The sequence below is a fragment of the Pseudoliparis swirei genome, chromosome 4, assembly GCF_029220125.1.
Source record: "Pseudoliparis swirei isolate HS2019 ecotype Mariana Trench chromosome 4, NWPU_hadal_v1, whole genome shotgun sequence".
NCBI classification, from domain to species: Eukaryota; Metazoa; Chordata; class Actinopteri; order Perciformes; family Liparidae; genus Pseudoliparis; species Pseudoliparis swirei.
This window is the reverse complement of record NC_079391.1, coordinates 21,543,969-21,563,109: the sequence shown is the minus strand read 5'-3', so window position 1 is coordinate 21,563,109 and position 19,141 is coordinate 21,543,969. Positions and strand designations below refer to the sequence as shown.

At 46.5% G+C, this 19,141-nt stretch overlaps 1 pseudogene; it reads left to right on the top strand.

Moving 5' to 3' along the window:
* Positions 1 to 19,141, top strand: part of LOC130192427 (serine/threonine-protein phosphatase with EF-hands 1-like) — a 991,358-nt pseudogene that overhangs the window by 580,222 nt on the left and 391,995 nt on the right.

Genomic DNA, 19,141 nt, shown 5'->3' with positions numbered 1-19,141 from the left:
TAAAATGTTCCTCTCTCACCCTGAAACACATTATATAATGCACTGGTGTTGCCAGCGTTGACGCATATCTACCAAAAGTTAAATAAAAAGAACAAGATAACCATCTCTGGCTCCATTTTCTAAGTTTTAAGAGTTACAAGACTTTTGTTTACCTCTGAGATGTAGTTTAGTAAAAGTTACAATATTTACCTCTAAGATGTACTGTGGTAAATTGTACAATATTTACCTTTGAGATGTAGGAGAGTTAGTAAACAGTACACTATTTTCCTCTGAGATTTATTTTCGTCAAATATACAATATTTACTCGAGTAAAAAGTACAATATTGATCTCTGACATGTAGGGGATTAGATAGTACAATATGTACCTCTGTTATTTGGCAGATTTAAAATCACTTCCTTAAAGTTGATATACGATATAAATATATATTGAGAAAATATATATCTTTTCAATTCAGCTTTTTCGGAATTTTTTGACATAACAAACTGCCCTTATTGACAGATAAGTTATATAGAGTTATCTTCAAACAAATCCTCCTATTATAGGCAATGAGCATTCATCTCTCGTACTAAAATAATGCTTTCTGGATGTGGCAAAACTAATGTGATTTAAAGTATGTGCGCACATAGAGTATTACTACAATCTTCTCCACTTTCCTCAGTGACTTCATGCCTTTAGCTTTAATTTGGTTGTATAGTATCGTTGTGTCCATAAAGAACCTTGAGATGAACGTTGTATCTCTTTTCAAAAGTGTGCAACATACAAGTACTAGGTAAACGTCAGCAAAGACTTGCAGTCTGATTTGTGATTCGCTTCGCCAATTCGCCAGTTTGGCGGAATAAGAAGCTAAATGCATCCGTCTGCTAGCAGATTGTGTCATGTTTACAACTCATGAGAGCTGCACACAATGGAAACACATTACAATAAATTATAGTAAAGAAATATAGAAATGTGTTGAAAAAGATGAAAAAATAATTAAGATGTTTCTCTTTCTGTCTTGCTTAATCAGTCGCAGCGCGTCAGTGAATGGAAAACGACCGATGACCCGACCTGAGGGCAGCAGAACGCTCTGATTCCTGGCTTTGCACTTGGACTTGAACACAAGCTGTAAACTTCATTAACCCAAATTGTGGAGAGCGAACTCTTTAACTTCTGATCTGGTTGACAAACATTTTGACTTTCCACTTTTACAAATCATGTTGGAGAACAAAACTACTGAGAATAGCCCTCAGTCGTCCTCTGATGGGGGAGGAGCCCCTGCTGCTGAGAGTGGGACTACAACCCTGCCGGTAAAACAGGTTTAATATTTATTTTACCATTTTTCTTATTCATTCATTTGAAAGTATTTAAAGTCTCAAAAGTATGAAAACATCAAATCAATGCAGGATAACCGGCCCCTCTGGTGTTATGTCATTATATATCATCGTACTGGATTGCATGATTTACTACTGGTTGAAACGGAGCTCATTTAAACTGTTCTTTACACCGATAGACAATCTAAAATTGCATCCCACTTCACTTGAACTGTAAAATAACTGCAGATGTCAATGAAACGCAGTGAAGCAAAAGCAGCATGGGTGACGTATAAAGTCTGATTTAAACGGAAGCTAGTAAGCACATACTAAGTCATACCAAGAAAAGCGCCTTAAACTCGTATACTCAAGAGTAGGACTTGAGTGGCTTTCTACGACTGCTTTATCCGCCACCCAAACTTGACATACATCATTTTGAAGACGTAAAAGTCGACTGTCGGGGTTCAATGCGTGCCAATCGTGAACAATCACATTGATAACTTGACAGCACCGGGGGTCACCACAGTAGAACCTGCTAAAGTGTAAATTGACTCATAACGGCAGTGACAGGGAGAAGGAGCTCCTCTTTGTGCTTTGGCTTTTCCGGGAAAAAACTTAATTGCTGGCATTAAGCACTTGAGGGAATTCTGTGCCGTGCTTGTGAGATGTTTGCAACGCAATCCCACGCGTTCTATTAATAAACTGACACCCTCTTACCCTCTCTCTCTCTCTCTCTCTCTCTGAGATAACAAACAATATGTCGCTGCTGCACCATCAAGTGGAATGTCAAATGGCTGGGAGAGCGGAGCGATTGACAGCAGCCGGGCCTCCACGAGGCATGCGAGATTACTGAGAGACAGTTGTGAATGTTCTTTTCAAACTTTCTCCACATGCCAGAGGGCGAGAGTAGGAGCGTTGATCTGACGGGAAGCGCTTTGGAGAGACTCCCCGCAATCGCCCGAGTCTAGAAAGCGCGGATGTGACTGGAGTACGTTTACTGTACGGGGTTACGGGGCGCCGGAGTTGTGGGGGGTTACAAGATGCCCTCAAGGGGAGGAGCGACAGGTGGACAGGGTACAATAACAGATAGCATCATGATACCACCATGATACCACCATCATGACTGTCATTGAGACAACCATTTTTGGGGAAATCCAAGAGTTCTGTTTAAATATGTACATTATGTATATTATGTGTTACTTTGCATTCATTTCCAGAACAGAAATCCTTTTGGATATCTTTCTGTATCAACCCGTGAATCCAAAAATACTGTCAGTAAAAGAAATATGTTTTTTCCATGTCTTTAGGAATCAAATATGATAAAAAATCAGGCTATGAATGATATGAACCTCTTTTAAATCCTCCAGAGTGCAGATAGAAATGGAAACTGGACAAGTGGATGAGTGGAGATGTCTGGCTTAGACTCTGAGGAAATACCAATTTTGAGAAAACGGCCTTCAAAGACATGTTTTGTAAAATGACAAACAATTGAACGCATCATCTCACTCTTCCGGTAAGCTTTGGTTGCCAGCTCAACAGCGAGCATGACTTCTTCTTCTCTCCCTCCCGCTCCCTCTTGCTCAGTGTGTCTCATGTATAGTTATCCCCCTGCCTCCCTTAATGATAACGATACATGCAACAAGTGTAGTTTATTTGCTAGGTTGGAGGCAGGTCTAAGTGGGTTAGATGCACGGCTCCGCGCTATCGAAGCTCAGACAGCTATGCTAGTTAGCCCGCCCTCTCCCGTAGCGGCGCGAGCTACAGTCAGCTGTTAGCTGTGCCCGCGGTAACCGTGCAGCCGGATAGTTGGGTAACTGTTCGCAGGAGTCGTAAGTCTACACAGAAGCCCGCTGTGCACCAACCACTTCACGTTTGAACCAGTTTTCCTGCTCAGCGACACACCCGCTGAGGAACACACCCTGGTTATCGGGAGCTCTATAGTCAGGAACGTGAAAATAGCGAAGCCACGGACCAGACTCGTGTGCCTCCGGGGGCCAGAGCGGGCGACGTGGAGTCTTGTTTGAAGCTGCTGGCTAAGGATAAGCGGAGATACAGTCAGATTGTAATACACGCCGGTGGTAATGACGCCGAGCCCGCCGCTCGGAACTCACTAAAATTAATGTGGAATCGGTGTGTGCTTATGCCAAGACGTTGTCGGACACCGTAATTTTCTCTGGCCCTCTCCCAAATTTGCAGACAGACGAATTGTATAGCCGAATGTCGTCTTTCAACCGCTGGCTGTCGAGGTGGTGCCCAGCGAATAATGTGGGCTACGAAGACAACTGGAAGACTTTCTGGGGAAAACCTGATCTGATGAGGAGAGACGGCATTCATCCCACGTTGGACGGAGCGCGTCTCATTTCTGCGAATATGACCAAGTTGATCACCGGACTTAATCTATGACAACCCAGGGTTCAGATCAGGAACCGGGAGCAGAGTTGTAGTTTAACACCCTTCTCTGCTCTTCCATTCGAGCAGTTACCCACCCTTGACTTTAGAGTAGAGACTGTGTCTGTCCCACGGCCACTTCAATTAAATAAATCAAAAGTAAGCAGAAGAGGAGTCGTACACAATAACCTTATACAAGTTAACACAATTATTTCAGCAGTGCAACAAAATAGGTCTATTAAATGTGGTCTCCTAAATATTCGATCTCTGTCATCTAAAGCTGTGTTACTGAATGATTTAATATCAGATAATCACATTGATTTATGTTGCCTAACTGAAACCTGGCTGAGCCATGAAGAATATGTCTGCCTGAATGAATCGACTCTCCAAGTCATATTAATACTCACATTCCTCGAGGCACCGGTCGAGGAGGTGGAGTAGCAGCCATCTTTGAATCGAGCCTATTAATTAATCCTCAACCAAAATTACACTACACCTCATTTGAAAGCCTTGTTCTTAGTCTTTCACATCCAACCTGGAAAACACTACAGCCAATTCGATTTGTGATTCTGTACCGCCACCAGGTCCATATTCAGAGTTTATATCTGAATTCTCAGAATTTATATCAAGTTTGGTTCTTAAAACCGATAAAGTTATTATTGTTGGAGATTTTAATATCCATGTGGATGTTGATAATGATTGCCTTAGTGCTGCATTCATCTCCTTGTTGGACTCGATTGGCTTCTGTCAGAGAGTACAGAAACCCACTCACAGCTTTGGCCACACGCTTGATCTTGTTCTTACTTATGGCGTTGACATTGAGCATTTGAACGTCTTCCCACAGAATCCTCTCCTGTCAGACCACAACCTCATAACTTTTGAATTTATACTACGGAGTGTACTCCGTTAGTCAAAAGTTTCTACACTAGATGTCTAACTGATAGTGCTGTAGCTAAATTTAAAGAAGCGATTCCTTCTGTATTTGATTCGATACCACGACTCAATATAACAGAGGACTCCTGGTCTAACTTTAGTCCGTCCCAGATTGATCATCTTGTTGACAGTGCCATAGGCTCTCTGAGAATGACACTGGACTCGATAGCCCTCTGAAGAAGAAGACAGTGAGGAAGAGGAGGTTTGCTCCTGGTATAACCCTCAGACCCGCAAACTGAAGCAAGCGTCACGAAAGCTTGAACGCATATGGCGTTCAACTAATCTCAAGAATCCCGCTTAGTTTGGCGAGATAGTCTTAAAACATATAAGAAGGCCCTCCGTAATGCCAGAGCAGCCTATTACTCATCAATAATAGAAAAATAAAACAACCCCAGGTTTCTCTTCAGCACTGTAGCCAGGCTGACAGAGAGTCACAGCTCTGTGGAGCCGAGCATTCCTATAAACCTTAGTGGTAATGACTTTATGAACTTCTTTAATGAAAAGATTTTAACTATTAGGGACAAGATTAATAATCTCTTGCCCATAACCAGTGCCAATCTGTTCTCAAGTGGAATGGCCTTGGAAACCGCTGTATGCCCTGGTGTATATTTGGAGGATTTTTCTCCTTTCAACCGTGACCAATTATTTTCAACGGTTTCTACTTGAACACGTCTACCTGTCTCTTGGACCCCATCCCGACGAGGCTGCTTAAAGACGTTTTGCCTTTAATTGGCGGCTCTCTATTAGATATTATCAATGTGTCTCTGCTAACAGGCCACGTACCACACTCCTTCAAGGTGGCTGTTATTAAACCTCTCCTGAAGAAGCCCACTCTGGATCCAGAGGTATTGGCTAACTACAGACCGATCTCTAACCTCACCTTCCTCTCCAAGATCCTTGAGAAAGTGGTCGCAAATCAGTTGTGCGACTTTCTACATCATAATAGTTTATTTGAGAAATTTCAATCAGGATTTAGAAAACACCACAGCACCGAGACGGCACTGGTGAAAATTACAAATGACCTCTTAATGGCAGCAGATAAAGGACTCCTCTCTGTCCTGGTCTTGTTAGACCTTAGTGCTGCATTCGACACCATTGACCATGACATCCTGTTACAGAGACTGGAGCAGTCGATTGGCATTTCAGGCACGGCACTAATTTGGTTTAAATCCTATTTATCAGATCGATCTCAGTTTGTATTTGTAAACGATGACGCCTCGATAACCACCAACGTTAATCACGGAGTTCCACAAGGTTCTGTGCTTGGACCAATTTTATTTACCTTATACATGCTTCCTTTGGGCAATATTATCAGGAAACACTCCATAAACTTTCATTGTTATGCAGATGACACTCAACTATATTTATCGATAAAACCAGAGGAGAGCAACCAACTCTGTAAAATTCAAGCATGTCTTAAAGACATAAAAACATGGATGACCTGCAACTTCTTGATGTTAAACTCAGACAAAACCGAAGTAATTTTAATCGGCCCTGAGCACCTCAGAGATCAATTATCTGGTGATGTGGATTCTGTAGATGGCATTGCCCTGGCATCCAACACCACTGTAAAGAATCTTGGCGTTATCTTTGATCGACTTGTCCTTTAACTCCCACGTAAAGCAAATCTCAAGGACTGCATTCTTTCATCTACGTAATATTTCAAAAATCAGGCACATCTTGTCTCAAAAGATGCAGAAAATTGGTTCACGTTCGTTACTTGAGACTGGATTACTGCAACTCCTTATTAGCAGGCTGCTCTAATAAATCTCTTAGGTCCCTCCAGTTGATCCAGAATGCTGCAGTTCGTGTTCTCACTAAAACTAAGAAAAGAGATCACATCACTCCTGCACTAGCTGCTCTGCACTGGCTCCCAGTAAAATCAAGAATCACTTTTAAAATTCTTCTCTTAACCTACAAAGCCTTGATTGGTGATGCTCCATCATATCTTAAGGAGCTTGTCGTACCATATTGCCCCACTAGAGAGCTACGCCACTAAATGCGGGACTACTTGTAGTTCCTAGAGTCTTAAAAGTAGAATGGGAGCCAGAGCCTTTAGTTATCAAGCTCCTCTTTATGGAACCAGCCCAATTTCAGTCCGGGAGGCAGACACAGTCACCTCGTTTAAGAGTAGACTTAAGACCTTCCTCTTTGACAGAGCTTATAGTTAGGGCTGAATCAGGTTTGCCCTGGTCCAGCCCTTGATATGCTGCTATAGGCTTATAGCTGCCGGGGACGTTTTAGGATGCACTGAGTACCTATCTCCTCTTTTTCTCTCCTTAAGGATGAATTTTCATCTCTCAATCACACGTTACTAACTCTGCTTTCTCCCGAAGTCCTTTTGACTTTACGTCTCATGGGGTCATCGGACCCTATGAGACGGCATAGATCCTATCTGCCTGATGGATCGCCTGGGTCGTGGAATTCCTGCTCATGACTACGCCACTGTCCAGTTGAGACTCCGCCCACTCCTCCTCCCCACCGCCATCTGCCTGATGGATCGTGGAGGTCTCCATCGTGGAATATGCCTACTATGAACTATTCATACACTCTGTCATATTCATTGAATGTATTTTAACTCTAAATCTGTCCTTCTGTACACATTACATCTATTGCATCTGTCCATCCTAGGAGAGGGATCCTCCTCTGTTGCTCTCCTCCAGGTTTCTTCCCTTTTTTTCCCCCTGAAGGGTTATTTGGGAGTTTTTCCTGGTCCGATGTGAGGTTTTGGGGCAGGGATGTCTATGTGTACTGATTGTAAAGCACTCCGAGACAAATTTGTAATTTGTGAAATTGGGCTATACAAATAAACTGAATTGAATTGAATTGAATTGAAGGCACTCCAGCTGAATACACTGAGCACCTCTCTCCTCTTCTCTCTCTACTTATTGATGCATTTTCATTTCTCCATTGCACATTATTAACTCTGCTTCCTCCCCGTAGTCCTTGTGACTTCACGTCTCATTGGGTCCATTGGACCTGGCTGGGTCTGATGCCATGGCGCTGCTGATGCCCCGCCCACTCCTCCTCTCTACCTCCATCTGCCTGATGGATCATGGAGTTCTGGATCGTGGTCCATGCCTACTACCAACTATTCATACACTCGGTCATACTCATTGAATGTGTTGTAACTCTGTAATGATTCCTCCTGGTCACATGACATCGATTGCTTCTGTCCATCCTGGAGAGGGATCCTCTGTTGCTCTCCTGAAGGTTTCTTCACTTTTTTCCCTGTGAAAGGTTTTTTTCTATTTATTGGGAGTTTTTCCTGATCCGATGTGAGGTCCTGGGACAGGGATGTCGTATGTGTTCAGATTGTAAAGCCCTCTGAGGCAAATTTGTTGGCCTGTACAAAATAAACTGAATTGAATTGAAAGGGTAACATAATTGAACTAATAGATTTCACCATTAAACTTCCACAGTAGTCTTACATTAAGACCTTTGAAAACATATTTATATAAATATGCAAATGAGGCATTATACAATAATAACATTTTGGTGAATTTAGTCGAAATCTTCAACTGCAAATCTAAAAAGTTGTAAAATAAAGAGTAAAATGCGTAGTGTGCTCGCACAAGAATGGTAACAAGCAGTAAAAAAGAAGATTTTGTGGTGGGAACGAAACCTTTGACCCTTCAGTGAGATCCATTTGCATCCATTGGGTGAGATGATGTATGTTGCTGCTAACCAGCAGATGGTACGACGTCACCTTTCCCTGGGATCCAGCAGCACACATGGAAAAATCAGAAGGTACGAATTTGTCCCTGAACGATCACGTCACGTATGCGGGGCCTCTGAACGGTCATGTGTGTGGGGCCCCTGAAGGGATATATGGGTGGGGCCCTTGAACGGCATGTGTGTGGGGTCCCTGAATGGATATAAGTGTGGAGCCCCTGAATGGTCATGTGTGTGGGGCCTCTGAACGGTCATGTATGCAGGGCCTCTGAACGGTCATGTGTGTTGGGCCTCTGAACGGTCATGTATGCAGGGCCTCTGAACGGTCATGTATGCAGGGCCTCTGAACGGTCATGTATGCGGGGCCTCTGAACGGTCATGTGTGCGGGGCCTCTGAACGGTCATGTATGCAGGGCCTCTGAACGGTCATGTATGCGGGGCCTCTGAACGGTCATGTGTGCGGGGCCTCTGAACGGTCATGTATGCAGGGCCTCTGAACGGTCATGTGTGCGGGGCCTCTGAACGGTCATGTATGCAGGGCCTCTGAACGGTCATGTGTGTTGGGCCTCTGAACGGTCATGTATGCAGGGCCTCTGAACGGTCATGTATGCAGGGCCTCTGAACGGTCATGTGTGTGGGGCCTCTGAACGGTCATGTATGCAGGGCCCCTGAACGGTCATGTATGCAGGGCCTCTGAACGGTCATGTCTCTGTTTCCCCAAAAGCCTTTGAAGCTTCTTCTGCAGCGTGGACCGTGAGTGAAAGTTTGACCGAAAGATCATTTCATACTCCATCAGATAGACGCGGCCGAGGGAATATTGTTGAGGGTTTCTTGGTGGAACGTGGCATCGCTGGCCCCTGGAGGCAGAATTGATCTACTCTGCTGTCACTAAAAAGTTAATATGTGAGAGGAATGCTTCCGAACTGTGTCCTTGGGTGGAAGAGGAGAGCTAGGCGGGCACAGTGGCACTTCAGGCAGCGCCGCCGTGAACACCTGCTCCTGAACCTATAAGGCAAAGTATTATTCTTATGGGTCATGCATTAATTCATACACTGCATTAACATGTGATGTCTGTCGGAGACGGATTCTCACTTGTTCCTTGAAGTCTAATCTGTGTTATCGTTGTTAAAACGTCTTGACTTACAATTAAGTCAAAGCCTATATTGATTTGATATCCACGCAGTTTAAGGAAAGTGTGTGTGCAAACTGGGGAGTGGGGGGGGGTAGTGGAACAGACGAGAGCAGAGCTGCATTGGGGAGACTAATGATCTCACTGCTGGGGTCAAAATGTCTGCTCCTCCTCCCCAAAAAGCAAAAGTAAAACATTTTAAACTTCTAGTTTCCCCTAAACCCTAACCTGCCAATATCAGTCAGTGGTGTCAGCCTGGCTTACAGTGCTGAAGAGAAACCTGGGGTTGTTTTTATTTTTTTCTATTATTAATGAGTAATAGGCTGCTCTGGCATTACGGAGGGCCTTCTTATATGTTTTAAGACTATCTCGCCAAACTAAGCGGGATTCTTCGAGATTAGTTGAACGCCATATGCGTTCAAGCTTTCGTGACGTTTGCTTCAGTTTGCGGGTCTGAGGGTTATACCAGGAGCAAACCTCCTCTTCATCACTGTCTTCTTGTTGAGAGAGGCTATCGAGTCCAGTGTCATTCTCAGAGAGCCTATGGCACTGTCAACAAGATGATCAATCTGGGACGGACTAAAGTTAGACCAGGAGTCCTCTGTTATATTGAGACGTGGTATCGAATCAAATACAGAAGGAATCGCTTCTTTAAATTTAGCTACAGCACTGTCAGTTAGACATCTGGTGTAGAAACTTTTGACTAACGGAGTACCCTCCGGTAGTATAAATTCAAAAGTTATGAGGTTGTGGTCTGACAGAAGAGGATTCTGTGGGAAGACGTTCAAATGCTCAATGTCAACGCCATAAGTAAGAACAAGATCAAGCGTGTGGCCAAAGCTGTGAGTGGGTTTCTGTATTCTCTGACAGAAGCCAATCGAGTCCAACAAGGAGATGAATGCAGCACTAAGGCAATCATTATCAACATCCACATGGATATTAAAATCTCCAACAATAATAACTTTATCGGTTTTAAGAACCAAACTTGATATAAATTCTGAGAATTCAGATATAAACTCTGAATATGGACCTGGTGGCCGGTACAGAATCACAAATTGAATTGGCTGTAGTGTTTTCCAGGTTGGATGTGAAAGACTAAGAACAAGGCTTTCAAATGAGGTGTAGTGTAATTTTGGTTGAGGATTAATTAATAGGCTCGATTCAAAGATGGCTGCTACTCCACCTCCTCGACCGGTGCCTCGAGGAATGTGAGTATTAATATGACTTGGAGGTCGATTCATTCAGGCAGACATATTCTTCATGGCTCAGCCAGGTTTCAGTTAGGCAACATAAATCAATGTGATTATCTGATATTAAATCATTCAGTAACACAGCTTTAGATGACAGAGATCGAATATTTAGGAGACCACATTTAATAGACCTATTTTGTTGCACTGCTGAAATAATTGTGTTAACTTGTATAAGGTTATTGTGTACGACTCCTCTTCTGCTTACTTTTGATTTATTTAATTGAAGTGGCTGGGACAGACACAGTCTCTACTCTAAAGTCAAGAGTGGGTAACTGCTCGAATGGAAGAGCAGAGAAGGGTGTTAAACTACAACTCTGCTCCCGGTTCCTGATCTGAACCCTGGGTTGTCATAGATTAAGTCCGGTGATCAACTTGGTCATATTCGCAGAAATGAGATGCGCTCCGTCCAACGTGGGATGAATGCCGTCTCTCCTCATCAGATCAGGTTTTCCCCAGAAAGTCTTCCAGTTGTCTACGTAGCCCACATTATTCGCTGGGCACCACCTCGACAGCCAGCGGTTGAAAGACGACATTCGGCTATACAATTCGTCTGTCTGCAAATTTGGGAGAGGGCCAGAGAAAATTACGGTGTCCGACAACGTCTTGGCATAAGCACACACCGATTCCACATTAATTTTAGTGAGTTCCGAGCGCGTCATTACCACCGGCGTGTATTACAATCTGACTGTATCTCCGCTTATCCTTAGCCAGCAGCTTCAAACAAGACTCCACGTCGCCCGCTCTGGCCCCCGGGAGGCACACGACGGTGGTCCGTGGCTTCGCTATTTTCACGTTCCTGACTATAGAGCTCCCGATAACCAGGGTGTGTTCCTCAGCGGGTGTGTCGCTGAGCAGGGAAAACTGGTTCGAAACGTGAAGTGGTTGGTGCACAGCGGGCTTCTGTGTAGACTTACGACTCCTGCGAACAGTTACCCAACCATCCGGCTGCACGGTTACCGCCGGGGCACAGCTAACAGCTGACTGTAGCTCGCGCCGCTACGGGAGAGGCGGGCTAACTAGCATAGCTGTCTGAGCTCCGATACATCAGAGCCGTGCATCTAACCCACTTAGACCTGCCTCCAACCTAGCAAATAAACTACACTTGTTGCATGTATCGTTATCATTAAGGGAGGCAGGGGGATAACTATACATGAGACACACTGAGCAAGAGGGAGCGGGAGGGAGAGAAGAAGAAGTCATGCTCGCTGTTGAGCTGGCAACCAAAGCTTACCGGAAGAGTGAGATGATGCGTTCAGGAGCAGCTGGGAAAATCAGACAGAGAGTCACAGCTCTGTGGAGCCGAGCATTCCTATAAACCTTAGTGGTAATGACTTTATGAACTTCTTTAATGAAAAGATTTTAACTATTAGGGACAAGATTAATAATCTCTTGCCCATAACCAGTGCCAATCTGTCCTCAAGTGGAATGGCCTTGGAAACCGCTGTATGCCCTGGTGTATATTTGGAGGGATTTTCTCCTATCAACCGTGACCAATTATTTTCAACGGTTTCTACTTCGAACACGTCTACCTGTCTCTTGGACCCCATCCCGACGAGGCTGCTTAAAGACGTTTTACCTTTAATTGGCGGCTCTCTATTAGATATTATCAATGTGTCTCTGCTAACAGGCCACGTACCACACTCCTTCAAGGTGGCTGTTATTAAACCTCTCCTGAAGAAGCCCACTCTGGATCCAGAGGTATTGGCTAACTACAGACCGATCTCTAACCTCCCCTTCCTCTCCAAGATCCTTGAGAAAGTGGTCGCAAATCAGTTGTGCGACTTTCTACATCATAATAGTTTATTTGAGAAATTTCAATCAGGATTTAGAAAACACCACAGCACCGAGACGGCACTGGTGAAAATTACAAATGACCTCTTAATGGCAGCAGATAAAGGACTCCTCTCTGTCCTGGTCTTGTTAGACCTTAGTGCTGCATTCGACACCATTGACCATGACATCCTGTTACAGAGACTGGAGCAGTCGATTGGCATTTCAGGCACGGCACTAATTTGGTTTAAATCCTATTTATCAGATCGATCTCAGTTTGTATTTGTAAACGATGACGCCTCGATAACCACCAACGTTAATCACGGAGTTCCACAAGGTTCTGTGCTTGGACCAATTTTATTTACCTTATACATGCTTCCTTTGGGCAATATTATCAGGAAACACTCCATAAACTTTCATTGTTATGCAGATGACACTCAACTATATTTATCGATAAAACCAGAGGAGAGCAACCAACTCTGTAAAATTCAAGCATGTCTTAAAGACATAAAAACATGGATGACCTGCAACTTCTTGATGTTAAACTCAGACAAAACCGAAGTAATTTTAATCGGCCCTGAGCACCTCAGAGATCAATTATCTGGTGATGTGGATTCTGTAGATGGCATTGCCCTGGCATCCAACACCACTGTAAAGAATCTTGGCGTTATCTTTGATCGACTTGTCCTTTAACTCCCACGTAAAGCAAATCTCAAGGACTGCATTCTTTCATCTACGTAATATTTCAAAATCAGGCACATCTTGTCTCAAAAAGATGCAGAAAAATTGGTTCACGCGTTACTTTCCGAGACTGGATTACTGCAACTCCTTATTAGCAGGCTGCTCTAATAAATCTCTTAGGTCTCTCCAGTTGATCCAGAATGCTGCAGCTCGTGTTCTCACTAAAACTAAGAAAAGAGATCACATCACTCCTGCACTAGCTGCTCTGCACTGGCTCCCAGTAAAATCAAGAATCACTTTTAAAATTCTTCTCTTAACCTACAAAGCCTTGATTGGTGATGCTCCATCATATCTTAAGGAGCTTGTCGTACCATATTGCCCCACTAGAGAGCTACGCTCACTAAATGCGGGACTACTTGTAGTTCCTAGAGTCTTAAAAGTAGAATGGGAGCCAGAGCCTTTAGTTATCAAGCTCCTCTTTATGGAACCAGCTTCCAATTTCAGTCCGGGAGGCAGACACAGTCACCTCGTTTAAGAGTAGACTTAAGACCTTCCTCTTTGACAGAGCTTATAGTTAGGGCTGAATCAGGTTTGCCCTGGTCCAGCCCCTTGATATGCTGCTATAGGCTTATAGCTGCCGGGGACGTTTTAGGATGCACTGAGTACCTATCTCCTCTTTTTCTCTCCTTAAGGATGAATTTTCATCTCTCAATCACACGTTACTAACTCTGCTTTCTCCCGGAAGTCCTTTTGACTTTACGTCTCATGGGGTCATCGGACCCTATGAGACGGCATAGATCCTATCTGCCTGATGGATCGTCTGGGTCGTGGAATTCCTGCTCATGACTACGCCACTGTCCTGTTGAGACTCCGCCACTCCTCCTCCCCACCGCCATCTGCCTGATGGATCGTGGAGGTCTCCATCGTGGAATATGCCTACTATGAACTATTCATACACTCTGTCATATTCATTGAATGTATTTTAACTCTAAATCTGTCCTTCTGTACACATTACATCTATTGCATCTGTCCATCCTAGGAGAGGATCCTCCTCTGTTGCTCTCCTCCAGGTTTCTTCCTTTTTTCCCCTGAAGGGTTATTTGGGAGTTTTTCCTGGTCCGATGTGAGGTTTTGGGGCAGGGATGTCTATGTGTACAGATTGTAAAGCACTCCGAGACAAATTTGTAATTTGTGAAATTGGGCTATACAAATAAACTGAATTGAATTGAATTGAATTGGTGGTGGTGTGTGTGTGGGGGGGGGGGGGGGTGAAACCTCCAAACTCCGATTCAAATTCTTCAAGATGACCTACTTCTACCGCTTTCGACATAGACACTCCGCTAAAATCCATAAATTAAGGAAATTAACCGATGGGGGCCCCGGGGCCACTTTGTAAGCTATTTAAATCTTTAAATTTACAACATCCCTGCATACTTCATGTAATTGAACTAACTCCGGGCTTGTTTCCTTTAATGAGAGGGAAAAAATAAAAATCCCCCTCCGGTTTATACCTCTGGAAACAACAAATCTGTGCCAGAGGGAGTGTGGGGGGGGGGGGGTAGATGGGACCGCTCTGAGGTCTGTCTAATTACGAAGACTTGGCCCGCTTCGAGGAAGGAGAGAAGAGGCAGCACACACTCCCAGTCCTGCTGTCACATCACCAGCACGACTGGTCCATGTCCTGTGTACTGCATGGTGAGCTGTACAGAGTCCAGGAGGAGGAGGAGCTTAGACAGCAGACGCTGTACAATTCAAAGTTTCATAGATCCACAATAATTTGTTTTATATTTCTTTCTTTTTTCATCTGGATCATAAACGGCTCGTCCCAAAAACAACAAAAAAGGAGACCATTGTAGTGAATGTGATATCATAATTCACCCTTGTTCCTGGTGTGGTTCTTTACACAATTATTAAAGTAATGAGTCACACACATCGGTGTGACTGTTCCGGGATCGCGGTCCCTTTAAGTGTTGTGTTGCTGTTGTGACGTGGAGCCCCATGCGGGTTTAGTACCTGGGCAGCGCCATCTTGTGTTCATTCCTTTTTGTGATACGGAATAAACGAGACAGACACTTGTGTGCTCAACTTGAGGAATTGTGTTTTGCGTTTTAATGCAACTTCCACACTGGTGACCCCGACGCCTGTTTGCTGGACGTATTCGCAAACACGACTCGACCATGGCCGCGAACGCTGTTACCCTCAAACTCCCCGAATTCTGGGAATCTTCAGCGTCGTCATGGTTCGCCCAGACGGAAGCGCAGTTCGCGCTGCGGGACATTACCACGGATACAACACGGTACTACTACGTTGTGTCAGCTCTCGGTAACTCAACGGCGACCCGAGTGGTGAGTCTCCTGAAGCGTCCTCCAGCTACGAAGAAATATGCGGCGCTCAAAGCCCAGCTGCTAAAGACTTTTGAACTGTCCGACGCTGAGAGAGCTAGCAGGCTGTTCTCCCTTCAAGGGCTAGGTGACGGCAAACCATCCGAGCTAATGGACCGCATGCTAGATCTCCTGGGTGAGCACAGACCCGATTTTCTTTTCACCCAACTTTTCCTGCGTCAGCTGCCTTCCCAAGTCAGAGCTGCACTGGCCAACACCACCATCACTGATTGTCGAACACTGGCTGAAGAGGCTGATAAATTTTTCCTGGCGAGTCAAGAGCACTGCGTCATGGCCGCGTTTCTCCCCACGCACGGCGCTCCGGTGACAATGGCGGATTCCACACTTGTCGCAGCAACCTCTTCTCGTCGGCAGCAGTCTTCCGGCCCACAGCAGTCTTCTTCAGGCTTGTGCTTCTATCACGAGAAGTTTGGACCGAAAGCTCTTAAATGCCGCTCGCCATGCAGCTTCGGCGGGTTGGGAAGCGCCAGGGCCGGCGCTCAGTAGTGGCCATGAGCGTCGGCCGCGTAGGCAAGCTGCTTTTTATCCGTGACAGCATCTCCGGACGACGTTTCCTGTGCGACACGGGTGCACAGAGGAGCGTCCTGCCTGCTTCCCGTTTGGACATGGTGGCCGACAGCCATGGCCCCCCGATGGAAGCGGCTAATGGGACCCCCATCCGCACGTATGGAACAAGGTACATTGACTTGTGTTTCGAAGGGCGTCAATTTGGCTGGGATTTTGTCACGGCAAAAATCGCCGTTCCCCTCATTGGCGCTGATTTTGTGTGTGCGCATGGACTGTTGGTGGATGTTAAGAACCGCCGTTTGATCGACGCTGTCACGTTCTGCTCGTATACGTGCACGCTCAGCGGTGCTGACTCCATACGACTGTCTAGCATGCTCTCACCATCGGATGACTTCCACCGTTTACTGGCGAGTTTGCCAGCACTCACTCAGCCCACTTTCTCTGCGTCGGCCGTGAAGCATGGTGTGGAGCACCATATCGCCACTACTGGTCCACCCGTCTACGCCCGTGCTCGGCACCTCGACCCGACTCGGCATGGTAAACTTTTACCACCGTTTCATCCCTCGAGCCGCTCAGCTCATGCAGCCCTTGCACGAGGCCTTGAAAGGTAAACCCACGCACGCTGTGGACTGGACTGAGGGCAGGGACAAGGCTTTTGCTGACACTAAGGCAGCCCTGGCGCAGGCCACCATGCTGGCACATCCTTCAGCCACAGCCTCCATCGCCATCACCTCGGATGCCTCTGACTACGCTGTCGGTGCTGTCTACGAGCAGTGGGTAGGCGGGGCCTGGCAGCCCCTTGCTTTCTTCAGCCGCCAGCTGCGCGCTAACGAGCGTAAGTACAGCACTTTCGACCGGGAGCTGCTGGGTCTCTACCTCGCCATCAGACACTTTCGTTTCCTGCTGGAAGGTCGACACTTCACCGCCTTTGTCGACCACAAGCCACTGGTGTTCGCCATGGCCAAAGTGGCCGAGCTGTGGTCCGCCCGTCAGCAACGTCATCTGTCCTACATTTCCGAGTTCACCACGGATTTACAGCACGTGGCCGGTAAGGACAACCAGGTGGCGGACTGCCTGTCACGGGCGGTGGCAGGGGCAGTCCATCTTGGTTTGGATTACAGCCACATGGCAGCGGACCAGACCACAGACCCAGACGTGCACATCCTGAAGACCTCGACTACAGGTCTGAAAATAGAGGATGTGGTTTTTGGAGAAGCCGGCACCACGCTCATGTGTGACGTCTCCACAGGCAGTCCTCGGCCGATCGTTCCCACGGGGTGGAGACGACGCGTCTTTGATGCCATCCACGGTCTCTCCCACCCCGGTTCGAAAGCGTCACAGAGGCTGGTGGCGGCGAAGTTTGTTTGGCGCGGCCTCAAAAAGGACGTAAGAGACTGGGCTACCACTTGCCTTGAGTGCCAACGGGCCAAAATACATCGCCACACTAAAGCCCCGCTAGAGTTGTTCCCGGTGCCAGAGAGGCGTTTTGACCATGTTAACGTGGATCTGGTTGGCCCTCTGCCCTCCTCTCAGGGTTTCACCTACCTGTTGACCATGGTTGACAGGACCACCCGTTGGCCCGAGGCTGTGCCACTGACATCGTTGGCATCTGTCGAGATGACACGGGCATTTATCGGCACCTGGGTTGCCCGTTTCGGCACCCCTTCGGACATATCCTCTGACCGGGGCGCGCAGTTCACGTCTGAGCTGTGGAACGCGGTGGCCCAGAGCCTCGGAGCCAAACTCCACCGCACGACTGCATACCACCCGCAGGCTAACGGACTCTGTGAACGATTTCATAGGTCCATGAAAGCTTCTCTTCGTGTCGGCCTCAAGGACAGCAACTGGGTCGACAAGCTCCCGTGGGTGATACTTGGCATCAGGACTGCGCCGAAGGAAGACCTACAGTCCTCATCCGCGGAGCTCGTCTATGGCCAGCCACTGCGGGTTCCAGGGGATTTTGTTCCCGCCCCCACCATTCCCTGGTCTGCCGCTCTCTGGACAATGCGAGGCTTTTCGCACCGGTCCCTACTTCCCATCACGGCCTCCCTCAGTCGCACATCCCCGCTGGGCTTCAGACGGCTGAATACGTCTTTATTCGCCACGACGCTCACAGGGGACCGCTACGCCCGCCCTACGAGGGCCCATTCCGTGTTTTGGAGACGGGAGACAAACATTTTATGGTGAACATGGGTGGTAAACCAGAGCGACTCTCCATTGACCGCCTCAAACCAGCTCATTTGGACGTTGCTAGGCCCATTGAATTGGCCCAGCCCCCACGACGCGGGCGTCCTCCAGCTCTGCACCCACCCCCTGCTCCCCTCCCTCCCAAATCTCCCACACTCCAGGCCCCACACCCATGTCATGGTGGTACACCTGCCACAGTAGTGTCTCCTCGACTCTCTGTAAAGCACAGCCGTGCTGGCCGGTTACTCCGACCAACTCGCCGATGACCTTTTTCTTATTTGGTGAATTCTGGGGGGACGTGTGTAGTGAATGTGATATCATAATTCACCCTTGTTCCTGGTGTAGTTCTTTACACAATTATTAATGTAAGGAGTCACACACATCGGTGTGACTGTTCCGGGATCGCGGTCCCTTTAAGTGTTGTGTTGCTGTTGTGACGTGGAGCCCCATGCGGGTTTGGTATCTGGGCAGCGCCATCTTGTGTTCATTCCTTTTTGTGAAACTGAATAAACGAGACACACACTTGTGTGCTCAACTTGAGGAATTGTGTTTTGCGTTTTAATGCAACTTACACACCATTGTGTTTCCTATGGACCAATAACAAGTTCCTACACTGGTTGGCGCCAAACATCAAGAAACACGAGCTCCGTCCGGATGCCGGTAGAGTAATTACCGGGCCTCAATGTTGCATCAATTATTCACAGTTATTTACCCGCAAATAAACAAACATGGAAATAAATAAATAATCGTCTCCTTGGCGTGAGCACCTGCTTGACTCTCCCTCCTCCTCCCCTCTAAATACACTCCGTGCCAACATTTGGCGCACGCGCAGCACTTTTTAGTGTAGGCCTACTTGGAAAATAGCAATAATGATGTAAATCAGACACACACACATCGAGATAAAATAAAAGTCTGCAGGCTGCCTTCTT